At 49.7% G+C, this 16,499-nt stretch overlaps 1 pseudogene; it reads right to left on the reverse strand.

Moving 5' to 3' along the window:
* Window positions 1-255: 255 nt before the first annotated feature.
* LOC125507741 lies at window positions 256-2,068 on the reverse strand (annotated as a pseudogene).
* Window positions 2,069-16,499: the final 14,431 nt, after the last annotated feature.

A 16,499-nucleotide genomic window follows, 5' to 3' on the forward strand; every position in this document is an offset into this window, starting at 1 on the left:
TTAGTGCATGTCAACAAAAATTATGTTCCGTTTTGAAAAAAAGCATATAAGCTGTTACTTCTTACCCAAAGGATCTTTATATCCAATAGACACAAAATATCCATTTGACTGTTCGAAATTACTTTCACTGCTGATCTGATGTCGAGGTAATTGCTGCATCGCCACCAAAACCCACCATCTCTTAAGCTAAAGTAGACCGCGCTAACCCCTATATTAGCATATTACTAAGATAAACAGAAGGCACTGTAGAATCATTTAGGATGTGAGCTTGTCAATCTGAATGTGGAGGGACACCAGCTTAGCCCCGGCCAGCAGCTTGGGCGGAACTGTGAAGAAGGTCAGCTCCTGCACGGTGACGTCACCGGGATCCCTGCTGCTTGTCACCTCCATTTCCACCTTGACGGCGTCGGTCCTGCCTTTGGGCTCCCCGGTAGGCCATTCGCCCACAGCTTGGCCATGTAGTGCAGCAGTGGGGACGCCCCCACTCTGATGCAAACGACCGACACGGCGATAGGTGCGCCGATGTCGAGCACGCCGCCGACCAAGAAAAACGCGTGGCTGTCCTCCTCCGCAAATAGCAAGAGCCGTGGCTCCGACAGTGGCACTTGCAGCTGGACTTGACGTACTGGATTCTGTGCACGGGCATGGGATGCACGGTGCTGATGTGGTGGGAGAGCACCGGCAGCGGGCCTTCGTAGCCGCAGACGGGCATGGGGCATTTGCAGGGCGCGAGCGGACACACGCTCTGCTGATCGGCGAGCTTGTGGTAAGTGACGTAGAGCACACAGCCTTCGTGCGGGCACTCCATGCTCACCGAAGAGAGGACAGCGTCCACCGCCGTGTTCCGCACGTGGAAGCCACTGCCGCGCTCGCACTTCTGGCACTGCCGCTGGTTCCCGAGGCGCTCGACGCGGCAGTCCGCGCAAGCCAGGTGCCCCCCTTGCATTGCACAAATCAATCAAACAACACATCAATCAAGAAACCTGCACCTTGCTTGATCAGCCGAATGGACGAGATGTATTCGAACCTCATACACTGGAGGCTTCAAGGGGCGGAGGCACAAGGGGTAGTGGAGCAAGGTGAGGTCCATCGAGACCATAGAGAGCTCGATTGCCGGGTCATGTTCCATCTACATGATCTCGCCCTCCTCGTGCACAACCATCTCTCGCTTTATTAGGACCGGGGCATTACAAAGCTTTACCATCACATATTCATACTACTTCAAGGTGCATTAAATCAACACATGCAAGTGTCAAAAGGAGAGTCACGACATGCATGCATGCGTTGCAATTAATGCATCAGTAAACGCAAATTATTGAAATATATCGAGTGCGGTGCTTTGATGTGTTGCGTCAACTCGTACAAGACCGAGAAGTTTGATTACTACAACGCCCTCTCGCCTTAACCGCACATGTCTTTGGCTGCATGACAGGTGGGCTACCGACCTGTTGGGCCCACCTATCATGGACGCAAAGGCAGGAGCAGTAAGTCAATGAAGCTGCGTCCCTCCCTCGCCCATGAGCGTGGTGGCTGGCAGGACTAGGAGAAGCTTTCGTTTGCTACACGCTCTCCCTCCCGTACGCGGTGGACATGCAGCAGTTCAATCAGTGTTAGATGGCCAGAAGCATACTGTGGTACTCCTCCACTGCAGTAGTACTCCATCATTGGCCCTGTTTGAATCCACGGGTTAGAGTTAGTTTGGGTTAGTTTGGACTCAACTAACCCAAAAATATCCAAACAGGAGGGTTAGTTTGGGTTAGATGCATCTAACTCATCCAAAAAATCTAACCCACCCAAGAGGTGCTTATTTGGGTTAATTCTTCTTAGGACCACTAAAAACACCTTTTTCTCTCACTCTTCCCGAGGCAGATCCCTCCTCACTTCCTCGAAGCTTCTTGTCCTCTCCCTCCCTCCCTCTCCCACCGCCCGTGAAGGCGCCTCGCCGTATCCGCGCTCCATCTAACCCTGCTATCCAAACACCTTTTTGGTTAGAGTTAGTTCTAGGTTAGTTCTGGGTTAGAATCTAACTCTAACCTCTAACTGAGTTAGAGTATCCAAACAGGGCCATTGTTCGACTTCCCGAAGAGGTGAAGAGCCAAGCGCAGCCCGGACGCTCGTGTGGCAGTTTCATGTGTAGAGTAGTCTAGGATAGCGTGTACCGTGCCTGTAAGCTTAAGGGCCCATTTGGTTCCAAATAGGTCACCAACTTATAAGTCGAAAAGTGAAAAAGTGACTTATTTTGCCAAATAGACCCAACTTATAAGTCACCCCCTTTTGCGTGGGTCCCATCACCTTTACATAAAAAACAAGGTGAGAAGGTGTGGTCAGGTGACTTATAAGTCAGCAACCAAACAGGCATGACTTATAAGTCACTTGTTTTAAGTCACCTGACTTATAAGTCAGGTGACTTATTGGAACCAAACAGGCCCTAAAATCGTTGGGGTTGGCTCCATGCTATATTTTTTGGTTAAAATAATCTTCTGGCCCTACCTGTGATCCTGGTGATTCTAGTTTGCACGCTCATCTGGTCAAGACAGGAATATATATTTTAATTTGCGGTGGGGTAGATGTCAGAGGTTGCAGCAAATGGAGTATTGTACACTGCGGGTCTTTCAGCCAAGTTTAGAGGCAACCATGTGGGGACAGTGCTATGATGTGTCGCGTCAACTCGTACAACGAGGAGAAGCTTGATTTTACTACTATTACATGCCTTCTCCCTTGCCCATGCGTGCGGTGGCTCGCAGACGAGGACAAGTTTTTGCTTATCCGTCCCGCTCGCGGTGGACGAACATGCAACAGTGGATTCGAACATGCAGTAGTGGATTCGATACTATAGAAGCAGTAGTAGTAACATCATTGTTCGTCTTCTCGAAGAGGCGAAGAGCCAAGTGCAACCCTAATGTGGCAGTTGCGAACCTTGGAGCACGCATATAGCCAGACTCTTGCATGAGGCAAAATTGCTATGTGAGCCCACTATTGTAGTACTACTTGCTAGTATAGCCCTATAAACTAGAAAGGAGTGTTTGCCTTTCTAGAGATTTCAACAAGTAACTAGACTACGCCGAGACGGAGTACATATGGAGCAAAATGAGTGAATCTACACCGTAAATAAATACGTAGTTCTCTCGTTTTCCTCTCGGCCTTGCTCGTGGTGCACAATATTGAGTATACTAGTACTATCATCTTGAAATTTATGAAGTCGCCATAGGCACCTCGTTGTCGATGGGAACGTCTCCTGACACACGATAGACGCGAGCGGCAGTCGCCTCGCCTCCATAGGTGCTTGAATACCAAGGAGGGAGAGGGTAGCAGTTCCCGAGACGTTGAACGGTCAATGATGCATCCTCAAATTACTCTACATGCAGAGGGAATTAATTGGAGAAGCAGAATAGAGCTAGCATGATGTGAATGCAACAGAGTTTGGATTCTCATATAAAGGCGCCCACCACTCCAATCCATCTACTCCTTAGTCTCTGCGCAACACTGCTCACTCCAATCCAAGACCAAGTGACCAGGAGCCAGAAGCACCTATGGAGGCGATGATCGCGAGCGGCAGTCGGCTATGCCAAATCATCCAAGGCGCCCGCCTGCGGCCCCGCACCGCGCAACGTTTCCAGACGGTGCTGGCGACCACTGGCGTCGTAGCCCTCGCCGACGCCGGCTTTGCCTCTCGCATGGACGGCATGGTGGTCAACTCCATCCACAAGTTTGCTGCCGTCGAAAGGCATGTAGCGAAAGCTCCTACTAGTCCTGCCAGCCACCACGCTCACGCGCAAGGGAGGGACGCAGCTTCATTGACTTACTGCTCATGCCTTTGCGTCTATGACAGGTGGGCCCAACAGGTGGTTGCCCACCTGTCATGCAGCCAAAGGCAGGTGCAGTTAAGGCACTGGAGCTCAGTCCGCGAGGGAGAGGGCGTTGTAGTAATCAAACTTCTCGGTCTTGTACGAGTTGACGCGACACATCAAAGCACTGCACTCGATATAAGTCTTTTTACACATTTCAAATGGACTACTACATACGGATGTATGTAGACATATTTTGCTTCGTATGTAGTCACTTGTTGCAATCTCTAAAAAGACATATATTTGGAAACGGAGGGAGTACAACGCATGCATGCATGTCGTGACTTCCCTTTTGATACTTGCATGTGTTGATTTGATGCACCTTGCCAAATTTTGACTATAAATTTAACTAACCAAATTTTCATGCATGTCACAAAAAATAGGGCTGTTTGGATTGTGACTATGTTTGTCTTATGTTGCCACATTATTTTTCCCACACTTGCCACACTTGCCTAACTTGAGTTGCTCAAATTGTTAGACACACTTTGGCTTGCCTAAGGGAATCTTGCCACTCTTTTTGTGTCTATGACATGTGGGGTTCACTGCTAATAAAAAAATATTGTCTTAGGTGTGGCTAATAAAAAAGTCTTGTATTTAGGAACGGAGGGAGTAGAAAATATAAATAATAATTCATGTTGGGGCAACCCACGTTTCCGACAATTTTAGCCATGGGCTTGTTCACAATTTTTACGAGGGGGTGGTTGTTCATTTAATGGAGGGACTTGTACCAGACTTGACTGATACAAAGTGTGACCTTGCACACCGTAACACCACTTGGAACAAAAGGGTAGCTATCTCAAAAAACAATCAACAACTAAAAAAACGACGACCTCGCATGTAGTACACAATTTTAGATGGAGTGAAAAAGGAAAACTACCCCACTACGTATATATAGGTCGGAGCCTCCACGCTTGCTTGCTAGGGTTGCTCTATTAACACACTCTCATCCTCTTTAGATCTAAACAAGATAGGGGTGGTAACACTGTCTTTCTCCCTTCAAAAAACACTGTCTTTCTATCCTCACCGCTGGTTACAGATCCGGACGTATCCCCCTCCACCGGTGAAGGGGAGGAGGGGCAGCGTTTAGTCTGTCGTCGACTGCGAGGGAGGAGACCTACTGCCGGCTGCACCGTTATCTCTGGCCGAGCGCCGATGCGAGAGGTCATCCGATCCCTTCGTCGTTGCCCTAGTGTGGGCGGATCCGGCCTCCCGCCGCCCACCTATCCACATCCCGACGACCTTCAGGTATATCTTCCTTCAAAACCGACTTAGCTCTACTTCCCCAGCTCGTTACTTCACTGGATGTGCATCATTTTCTACCTCTCAGCCCCTCTTGATTGGATGGTCCAACGTCACCTATTTTATTCTTCTATAGTTAGAGGTAAAGCTACTTCATGGAGTCGAATCTTGTACTTGGTTCAAACAAGAAATAAAGTGGGGGTGGGGGAATTTAGTATGTAGTACATCGGACTTGGTACAAACAAGAAGGAAAGGGGGTGAAAGTAGTACAGACTGGTCATCCAACCGGTCTCTTGGTCGAAATGGGAAATATAGTGGTAACGCTGTACACAGTGGTATGACCAGGACTAGATTTGCTATCCACACATAGGAGTAGGTGTCTAGAGTGAACAAAAATGGGACCAACCCAGATATGTTTCTTGGATGTTTGTTTCTCGGGGCAACAAACTATGAATCACCACTTTATACCCCTGTTTAGGTACATGGTGCTGGACTGCCAGTGCACCCACTGTCCCATGACCTTATACCAAATATTTAGTTGTTCTTAATCTAATGCCCCTGGTAAAAATAAAGCCATGCCACTGTTATAAGCCATGACAAGTTGAGCCAAATGTTTTTGCCTGTAATTGTTTGAGACTCTGACTGTTTCCTCTGTAGCTTTTTGTGCAAACAGGGATATCCATTTCACCTGGTTGCTGTTGTGACCTTTTGGTGCACCACACAAAACTCTTCTTAAAAGAAGTGACTTTTGTGCTGTTTAACTGGAATGTCAGAATGGAACAATTGGTTCATTTCGGTGGAACTGCACAAAGGGAGATCTGTGTTCCAATCCTCATCATCCATATTGGCACCATAACCTTCCTTTAGGTAAGAATGATATTTAATGCATGTGTTCATCTCTATTTTGCTATTGCCATGAGAAAATAATGCTATTTTTTACTAGTACACTTGTACTCCCTCACTGACAAACCCAAATCTAAAATAGAAGGCCAATCATGTACTTGGTTTCACCAACTGGTGAGGAGACTGAGAAACAGAGCATGAAGAGGAAGAAGAAGAAGAGTAAACAGTGCCCAGGCGATCTTGCTGAAGCCAGAGGCCTCAGTCGAGGCACTCAAGGGCTCCGGCAACGACTACCTTACATGTGAGACGATCCTCCAGGGAGCCCTTCCACTTCTGTTGTCTCACTTAATTAATTAGGAGTACTTAAGTACCACTAATTTATTGCTGCCTAATTTTCCTGTCGGAGTTAAACAAATCTTTAGTAGCACACTATGTTGAATCATGTACGTGTGTATGTTTGTCTATGAGGTGAATCATGTGGTGGAGCAGGGAGGGAATGCTAACTTTACCCATTAAGATAATAAGGGTGCTTCTATTTGTTAGTGTATGTTTCATCAACTAGTCCCACTATTATAGTAATCTCACTCTCTCAATATATGTGCCAACAGGGATGCTCGATTTTGGTGGAACTGCACAAAAACTTTGGGTGCTTCATTGCCTTGACAGCTTCCTTCCTTTCCTATTAGTCGCTAATCTCGGCTTGCATTCTTCCTTTGTTGTCAGTCCCTTGGCTTATCTCGGCTTCTAGTCAAAGGAAATAGTAATTGGTATGCTACCTCACACAGGTTGGTACTGGTCTTTATCCTGATTATTGTGCTTGTCATATGTATTGGTAATTTGGTATTGTGCTATTGCTTGCTGATTTCATAAAGGAGTAACTTGGAGCCTGAACTCGCAGGCAAATCATTACATCGGGTGATTTCCATAGAACTACACAAAAAATATCAGATGGACATGTACTTATGCTGCAGCTATGTACTCCAAAGTTCACTCAGACAAGCATCGATGTTGACAAGAAGAAGTTCCTATATTCATTCGAGTCTCAACCGGCGTCAACCAATTGTCAAACTCCAAGTATTAGGAGAGTGAACGCCAAAAATATTGCTTGGCGCATAGCCCAGAAAAACGCAGTCCAGTCTTTGGTCCCAACTTGTGCCTTTTGGTTATTTGCACATATGGTAGCGAACTGTATGGCATGGAGTCTAAAGATTCCATACAAGTTGGTTGACGCGTATATTCATCTGGCACTTAATCAGTCTGCACGCCAGGGATGCTCCTTTTCAGTTGAACCGCACAAAAAATTTGGGTGGTTCATTTTCTCAACCGCCTCCTTTCTCATTTGCAATGTAGAATTTTGGCGAGATACAGGACCAAGATGAGCCAGTAAACTAGTTGGATGAAAGTGGTGGCCAAGTTGCTCAAACCTCCGTCGACACGAGGCCACTATTTGAGGATAAACCTACAAGCAAAGTTCAGATTATCTGTGCTGCCTCTTATGCACTGGAAAGTTTACTCATAGAAGCATCAATTTTAGCAAGAAGTACCTCCGACTAAATACAATTTACCAGTCTGCAATGTAGAATTTTGGCGAGCTACAGGACCAAGATGAGCCAGTAAACTAGTTGGATGAAAGTAGTGGCCAATTTGCTCAAACCTCCCTCGGCACGAGGCCACTATTTGAGGATAAACCTACAAGCAAAGTTCAGATTGTCTGTGCTGCCTCTTATGTAGTCGAAAGTTTACTCGTACAAGCATTAATTTTAGCAAGAAGTACCTCCGACTGAACACCATTTACCAGTCTATAGCTTAGGTAATTAAAGTTTGTCCATGGATCATATTGGCTGTGATCTCAATCATTTGGATGCATAAATATACTGAACATGTGTATATCTGAATCTTTTTGTGAATTATCTATGAATATTGTTGTGTGATCTATCAATCATTTGGATCCATAGACATGCTGAACTTGTGTATATATGAATCTTTTGAGTTGTCGATAGTGACTGTTGGCTATGAATATGAACGTGTCTTGTGAACCTGAGTATGATACAAATGTTTACCTTTTCTGTTGTGCTTGTGTGTGAACTTGTTAGTATGCCTACTGTGGGGTATGTGACGTGTGGGTGTCAACGACACACCTTCTTCTCGAGAAGAATTGCACCTGCTTTTTTAGGGTAGCAATGGCGCATCAGCTCTTTTTAATATTTTTGCTCTGTATTGCCCCCTCCCCCGCTCAACCCCTGCCGTAATGTTTTCGGCCTCAAAACAAACATAGTAATGCGTTGTTTTGGGGGCTTGATGAAAAATCGAGTGCTGGTTTCTGTAGGTTGGCCCGCCCAGCAAATGGGTTGCTGGTCCACCACGGACTAGGAGGCTAAAAATACAAGTTGTATGGTGCAGAGGCAAGTAAAAAACGCCATCGAGAGCCATCCATTGGAGAAAAAATATATCTCCTGATGTGCTTCTTCAGTCATGCCGCCGGCCCCCTCTATAATCCAGTTCGCTCGGGGATCTGGTATCATTTTTTTCCAGAGGCCGAACAAGTATCAGCTAGGCCTAGGTTTTGTATTTTAACATGCGTAGCCCATGACATATGTGTGACAGTGGTTTCAACTTATTTTTTGATGTCCATACCGGCCTATGGGCTTTTTCTTAAAGATCAGAAGCCCAATGTATTTTTTAACCACATTATATATATTTATATTATGACTATTATCGTATATTTTATAGAGACTTATATATACATTATGAAAACATCCCACGTGTTATTAATTTATGAAAGTAAATGTTTAACAGAAGTTGTCAAGGAAAATCCTGGTTGTTTTTGACTCACAGGCAAGGAAAATCCTTGTGATTGCGTACAAAAGCTTGCGAAGATTTTAAGGACCAATGTAATAATAACGCGCTCATTTTTATTTTGAGTAATAACTCGCTAATTTTTTAATTATGTATATAAAAAATGTGCCTCTCCGATTTATTTTTGATATTAATTGCTCCTTCTAACATAACATTATATATATAACGAGCCCAGCTAATTCGTGTATTTGAAGGAAGTGCAAATGGGCTGGGATTTCTTAGATAATATAAATGGGCCGCATTGATGTGGAATTATTTGTTCACCCAGCCCGGCAAATGGACTGTACATTAGAGAAAACATGGGTTAAATATATGCCATATTTTTGCAGGATGACATGTGGGCCAATAGGTCGAAGCCTACACAGGGCATTGTCAACTTGGTCGGCATGCACCTTCAGTCTCTCGTATTCTTCCTCCAGCGTTGCCGGGACCGCCTGGTCCTACCTCTGGCGGCTAGCGGCTCTGCTTAGCACGCATCGCTACGAAGCGCTACCCCACCGCCGGCCAGGCTATCCCTCCACCCTCCACACCTCCTGTTATTCTCCACCGACTGTAGCCCCACGCTGCACCAGAACCAGTTATAACCCTTCTCCTCCACTCAATCTGCGAATCCACTGCCACGTCTTCCCATCTCCGAGTCGTTCCCATCCGCGGCCTCGCTGTCGTCCACTGCCTCGCTGCGCTCGGTGCGGCATGGTCAACAAACGTGAGTCATCGGAAGAGCACTGTACGTGGAGAGCCTGATGGCTGGAACCCACGAGGTCCATGGTCGCACGCAAGGAAAGTTCCTCCTTATTAAGTTGAAAAAATGTTTCCTCCACCTCACAGCTGGGACCCACCGGCTGTATCTTTGCACGGAAGGAAGTGCCTCCTTGTTATGCAAAAAAAATTATTCCTCCCATTGACAGCTGGGACCCGTCAGATTTGGTGGCTGACTTGTGGGCCTACTAAGCGGATGTGTACGCAGGGCTTTGTCAACTTAATCAACAAATGATTCTAGCAGCTGGACCGTTGGATGTTAATCCAACAGACGTGCTCCTTCTTCAACCTCTATTCTTTCTCATGTCTCCCGTGGGTGGCACCGCGGCTGTGCTACAGCGCAACCGAACCAGTCAAGTTTCCCACCCCTCTCCATCTGCGACTCCACTGCCCCATCTTCCCCATCTCATGGTCATTACAGTCTGGGGCCTCACTTTCGTCCACCAGCCTTCGGTGCGCTCGGCACGATGTGGTCAACATGGTCAACAACCGAGAGTCATCGGAACATGACTGTACGTGAGAGGCTGATAGTGGGGACGCACCATGCCCATGGACGCATGCATGCAACGGAATGCACGTGGTCAACGTGGTCAAGGAACGACTTCCATTAGATGTGTACTGTACGTGGAGAGGCTGACAGCTGGGTCCACAACCGGAGCAAGGAAGTTTCTCCTTATTACACAGAAAATAATGATCCATCCACCTAACAGCAGGGACCCACCAGATGGGCCACCGTATTTTGCAAAAAAAACGTTTCCCCCCTGACTATTGGGACCCACCGGACGGGTCACCATATTTCGCGAAAAAACGTTCCCCCCGCTATCAGCTCGGACCCACCGGAAGTGCCTCCTTATTACGCACCAAAAAATGAATACTCCCCCTGCTAGTTGGGACCCACCTTGGTGGGTGGCTGACTTGTGAGCCTACTAAGTTGACGGGGACGGAGTGCTTTGTCAACTTAGTCAATATGAACGATTCTAGCTCCAGTGACCGTACGATGTCCATCCAACAGCCGTAGTGCTTCTTCAACCTCTGGTCTTCTTGCTCCAGCCGCCCAAAGCAGTGCCGGTCATGCCGCATGCTCCTGCCTCCCGTGGCCAGCTGTGCTGCTGCAGAGACTTCACCGCCCCTACTATTCCCACCGCTGGCCAGGCCCTGCGGCGACGGAAGCCTCACACCGCGGCCGAACCAGTGAACCCTCGTACTCCTCTCCGCGCGGGCTTCCACTGCTGCGTCTTCCCCGGATCCGCGTCGTCCCCTTCCTAGGCCTCGCCGTCGTCCACCGCCCTGGTGCTCTCGGCACGGTGTGGTCAACGTGGTCAAGGAACGACTTCCATTGAAAGAGTACTGTACGTGGAGAGGCTGACAGCTGGGTCCACGACCGCAGCAAGGAAGTGCCTCCTTATTACGCGTAAAATAATCATTCCTCCACCTGACAGCGGGGAGCCACCGGACGGGCCACCATATTTCGCAAAAAAAACGTTTCCCCTTGACTGTTGGGACCCACCAGCTACATCTTCGCACGCAAGGAAGTGCTTCCGGAAAAAAACGATTCACCCCCCTGACTGTTGGGACCCACCAGCTACATCTTCGCACGCAAGGAAGTGCGTCCGGGCAAAAAAAAACGATTCGCCCCCCTGACTGCTGGGACCCACCAGCTACATCTTCGCATGCAAGGAAGTGCCTGACAATCGGGATCCACCTGGTCGAAGCGTACGTAGCGTTGTCATTCTGGTCGCGACCGTGTGTGTACATACTGGTCGATGTAGAGGCGCGCACGTGTCGTAGTAGAGGCACGCATGTAGCATGTACACGTACATACAGCGGCCAGGGTGCAAGAAAGTAAATACGGCCACGTACGTACATACGGCAGGGTCTCGAACGCCTACTCGCGCGTACGTACGGCTAGGGCTCGTGTACATGGCTGGGTAGGAAAGGAAAAACAACGTCGTCGTCGTGTTCATGGGCAGCCAACTGTCTGGGTCGGAACAGAATGCGTCATCGTGTTCATCGGGACGGCTTGGATGGAACAGCCGATGGAAACGAGGCCTGGCGTGCCGCAGAATAGAGGAAACGGCCTTGTGTTCGACCAGCCACGTTCGAAACGGGATCCTGTTCATCGGGAGGGGTCTGGCGTACTGCAAAACAGAGGAAACAGACCTCCTACAGTAGAAACGGGGGTTCTATTGATCGGGAGGGGTGTGGTGTACCACAAAACGGAGGAAACGGACTTGTGTTGGAGCGCTATGGTCGAAACAGGGGTCCTGTTCATCGGGAGGGGTGTGGCGTACCGCAAAATGGGACTCCACGGGATATTTTTCATCTCCACCATCGACCCCCTCCATCCTCCACGGGCTACTGTTCATCCACCGTCGACCTCCTCTAGCCTCCACCTGTGACTATTCATCCACGGGCTCCTGTTCATCCAGCCTCCACCGCGCGCTACTCCACCGGCTACTGTTCAACCAGCCCTCTCCACGGGCTACTGTTCAACAACCCCTCCAGGGGCTACTGTTCATCCAGCCCTCCACCGTCTATTGTTCATCCTGCCCTCCACGGGGTGGTCCTGTTCATCCTACCCTCCATGGGGTACTATTCATCCAGCCCCAACGGGCTCGATCGATCGGGGTCCTGTTCATCCAGAGGCAACACCACGGGGTCCTATTCATCCACCCCCACCGGGAACTGTTCATCCAACCCCCCAGCAATGCTCACTGTTCATCCAGAGGCAGCATCGATCGGCTTTAGTTAGCAGCAGTAGCGAAGGAATAGCTTGATCGGGTTCAGTTAACAGCCATCGATCGATCGCTCGGGTTCAGTAACGCTTAGCCTGCAGTGCAATCGCTCGGGTTCAGTTAGAGCCCAACGCCTCACACCCACGCATGTGCATGTACGCGAGAAACGCACATCGCTCGGCCCCGACCAGCCACTGTAATCGGGAACACCCCAATATTTTCCTCGCCCTCGCTTCTACCACGGTTTTTTCCGTCATGGACGGCCCAAAGAATGTCATGTAGCCGCGTCTCTGGCCCGCCGAGGACAAAAAGCCCATTTTCTGTCATGATTTTTTGTCATAGAAGTAGGACCCCACCACATCTATGATGATACCGGCTTTGGTCACAATTATCGTCATAGAAATATCATAAGTATGACAGAAAAAAAATTTGTTCGGCCCAAAATGTCACGGCTGTGTCTTTTTTGTAGTGTTAGAGAAATCGGATGGTATGTTGTGCCCACGCCGGAGCCTGGGGCTCGACGGCAAGGACTAAAGGCACTTCCTCTGCCATGGGAGCAGTTGTCTCTACAGCCAGGACTTGACGCCCCGCCGGAGTTGGTTGCCCCATGGCTGGCTCAGTGTCCACGGCAACATCCTTGTCGGCGGCTCCTGGGAGCTCGGTGGGAAGTACTTGCCGGGGCCTGATTTCCTTTGCTTGTTCTGCTCTGTTGATGGTTCAACAGATGGTTGAGCCATCCGAAGCACAAAAGTACCTGGTTCCATAGGTAGTTTGAAGGCGGCGCATTTCGATAGGTAGTCGGCGATGTTGTTCTGCACTCGGGGAACATGCTCCGTTTGTATACCTGCAAAGCGCTCCTCCAGCTTCCTCACCTCATCTACGTAGGCCTCCATCAACGAGCTTTGATAATCTTTGTTGACTTGCCTGACAACGAGCTGTGAATCACCCCTAACTATGATCTTCTTGATCCCGAGGTCTGTTGCGATCCTGAGACCGGCCAACAATCCCTCGTATTCAGCACTGTTGTTCGTGGACATCTCCCTGGGAAAGTGCATCTAGATTACATACTTTAGGTGCTCTACGGTGGGTGCGACGAGTAGCACACCAGCACCGGCGCCTTGCAGCGAGAAAGCCCCATCAAAGTACATAATACAGTTGCGACTTGCCTCCTTGCCGGGGAGGGTGGTCTCCTGGATCTCTTCGTCGGGCTTTGAGGTCCACTCGGCGATGAACTCTGCCAAAACTCTGCTCTGGATTGTCGAAGTACTTTCAAACTTCAAACCAAAGCTCGACAATTCCACGGCCCACTCCACAATCCCCCCGGTTGCATTTGGGTTATGCAATATCCGTTGCAATGGGAGGCGTGTGACGACGGTGATCTCGTGTGGTTGGAAGTAATGACGCAGCTTCCTCGAGGCCATAAGGAGGCCGAAGAGCAATTTCTGCACACCGGAGTGCCTTGATCTAGCCCCCTGCAAGAGGGAGCTGACAAAGTAAACCGGGTGCCGCATCATTTTCTTCTTCTGCTGCACTTCGTTTGGTTGCGCAGGCCCTGTCCTACCAACATCAGACTCTGCCGGGGGCCTTGCCTTGTCGGCACCAGGCCCTGTCGGCGGGAGCTCTGGCTTGCCATCTGCCAGTCCTGCCATTGCCACTGCCTCTTTGTTGACCCTCCCTTCGCGCCACTAGTGCGACACTGACCACTTGATTCGTTGCCGCCAGATATAGCAACAACGGCTCTTGTGGTTTGGGCGCAACCAGTATCAGTGTAGAGGAGAGGTATTTCTTTAAATCCTGTAGCACTGCTTCGGCCTCTGGGGTCCATTCCATTGGGCCCACCTTTTTCAAAATTTTGAAAAAGGGAAGGGTGCGCTCAACAGACTTGGAGATGAACCTCCTCATGGCGGCAATGCAGCCAGTGAGCCGACGCACATCCTTGATCCGCTTGGGCGCCTCAATCTGTTCAGTAGCCTTGATCTTGTCTGGGTTTGCCTCGATCCCATGCCATGTCACAAAGAACCCGAGAAGTTTGCTGGACGGAACACCGAAAACACACTTCTCAGGGTTCAACTTGAGGTTGATCTTGCACAGATTTGCAAACGTCTCTTCCAAATCTTGTACAAGTGTCACCCTGTCCTTGGTTTTGACCACTATGTCATCCATATAAGCTTCCACATTTCTATGTAGTTGGGGCTCAAAACCAATCTGTACTGCCCTAGCAAACATCGAGCCATCACTCTTCAACCCGAAAGGCATCCGTAAAAAGCAATACGTGCCACATGGGGTGATGAACGCTGTCTTCTCTTTGTCTTCTCTTGTCATGAAGATCTGGGGGTACCCCGAGTAGGCGTCAAGGAATGATAACAGATCACACCCGGCTGTGGATTCAACAATCTGATCAATGCGCGGCAACGGGAAAGGGTCCTTGGGACAAGCCTTATTGATATCTGTGTAATCAATACACAGCCTCCACTTCCCATTTGCCTTGCGCACCACCACCGGATTGGCCAACCACGTCGGATGGAGTACTCCTCTCACCAAGCCTGCTGCTTCCAACTTCCTGGTCTCCTCCGTAATGAACTCCTGTCATTCCAAAGCTTGCTTCCTGACCTTCTGCTTGACGGGTCGCGCATGAGGACAGACAACAAGATGGTGCTCAATCACCTCCCTGGGAACGTCGTGGATGTCGGATTCTTGCCATGCAAACACGTCGACATTCGCCCATAGGAAGGTGACGAGCGCGCTTGCCTATTTGCTGTCTAGGGTGGAGCTTATGGTGAAATCCCCTCCCGTGCCATCCTCCTCGATGGACACCCTCTTGGTCTCTGGTAGCACAGCTCTGGATTTCTTACTCTTGCCGGTGGAGCTCTCTGGCACGTCCTCGATGGGAGCACAACACTCCGAATAGGTGTGCTTGCCGAAGTGGGTGCGAGAGGTCTTGCTGGTCTTCTTTCCTGTCGGGACTCCAGCGGCAGGAGGGAGTGCCTTGGCGGCAGTAGCTGCAACTGCTTCCCGGTAGAGTTGGTCGGCGCAGATCAGCGCATCTTTCTTGTCGGAGGGGACGGTGATGATGGTCATCGGCCCAGGCATCTTCAGTGTGTTGTAGGCGTAATGCGATGCTGCCATGAACTTGGCTAGTGTTAGGCGACCGAGCATCCTGTTGTAGGGCAAGGGGATCTCGGCTACATCAAAAACAATCCTCTCCGTCATGTAGTTTAACTCTCCTCCAAACGTGACGGGCAGCGTGACCTTACCCTTCGGCTGACTCCTCCCCGGGTTGACCCCTTGAAACGTGCCCGTATCTTTGAGGTCTCCATCAGGGATCTGCAGCCTTTTGATGACAACGGGCAAGATCAAGTTTAGACCGGCCCCACTGTCAACTAGCATCTTTGTCACCTTGAGGTTGCATATCATTGGCGAGACCAACAACGGCAAACACCTAACCACAGTTGTGTGATCAGGGTGGTCCTTGGTGTAAAAAATGATAGGCGTGCTGGACCACTTCAGTGGCTTCTGAGCATCGAGTGATGGTTCCGCTATTGTGATCTCACACACCCACTGCTTGAGCTGGCGGTGAGAAGTGTGCAGCGAGGCGCCACCGTCAGCGCACATGGCCTCCGTAGCCTTCTAGAACTCATGCTCGCCGGACTCATCATCTTCATCATGATCATCATCTCCTTGCTTCTTGTCGCGGCCCCGAGCGGGCCTCTCTTGCTGGTTATCCTTTCCGCGGCGACCCCCTTGGCCGCCACGCTTCTTGCCAGATCCCTCGGCACCATCCTAGCCCTTCTCCTTGTCCCGCCTCTCGTACTCAGCTTTTTTGCTTCTCAGCAATTAGCTTGACTTGCCGGCAGGTCTGGAGGTCGTGGCCCTTGGTGCGGTGGATCTTGCAATATTGCTTGTCGGAGCCTCCTAGCTTGTCGGCAGTCGCTAAGGCCCGGCAAGCGGCGCACCCGACAATTTCCTTGCCAAGGTCGTTTGCCTTGGCCTTCTTGGCAGCGCCGGTATCCTCGGATCCCTCGACGGCAAGCACGGTCTTGCCCTTGCGCTTCCTGTTGCGGCGCCGACCCTTCTTCATCGGGGCGGATGCGTCTTCGTCTATGGAGTCGGTTTGCCACGCCGGCGTCCTCGACGGGGTACTTCTTCCCCTCTTCAGCCTGAGCGCACCTATCGGCCAGAACATAAAGTTCGGCCACATCTTTGACCTTGTTCATCGCTAGCT

This window comes from Triticum urartu, chromosome 5 (assembly GCF_003073215.2).
Source record: "Triticum urartu cultivar G1812 chromosome 5, Tu2.1, whole genome shotgun sequence".
Classification (NCBI taxonomy): domain Eukaryota; kingdom Viridiplantae; phylum Streptophyta; class Magnoliopsida; order Poales; family Poaceae; genus Triticum; species Triticum urartu.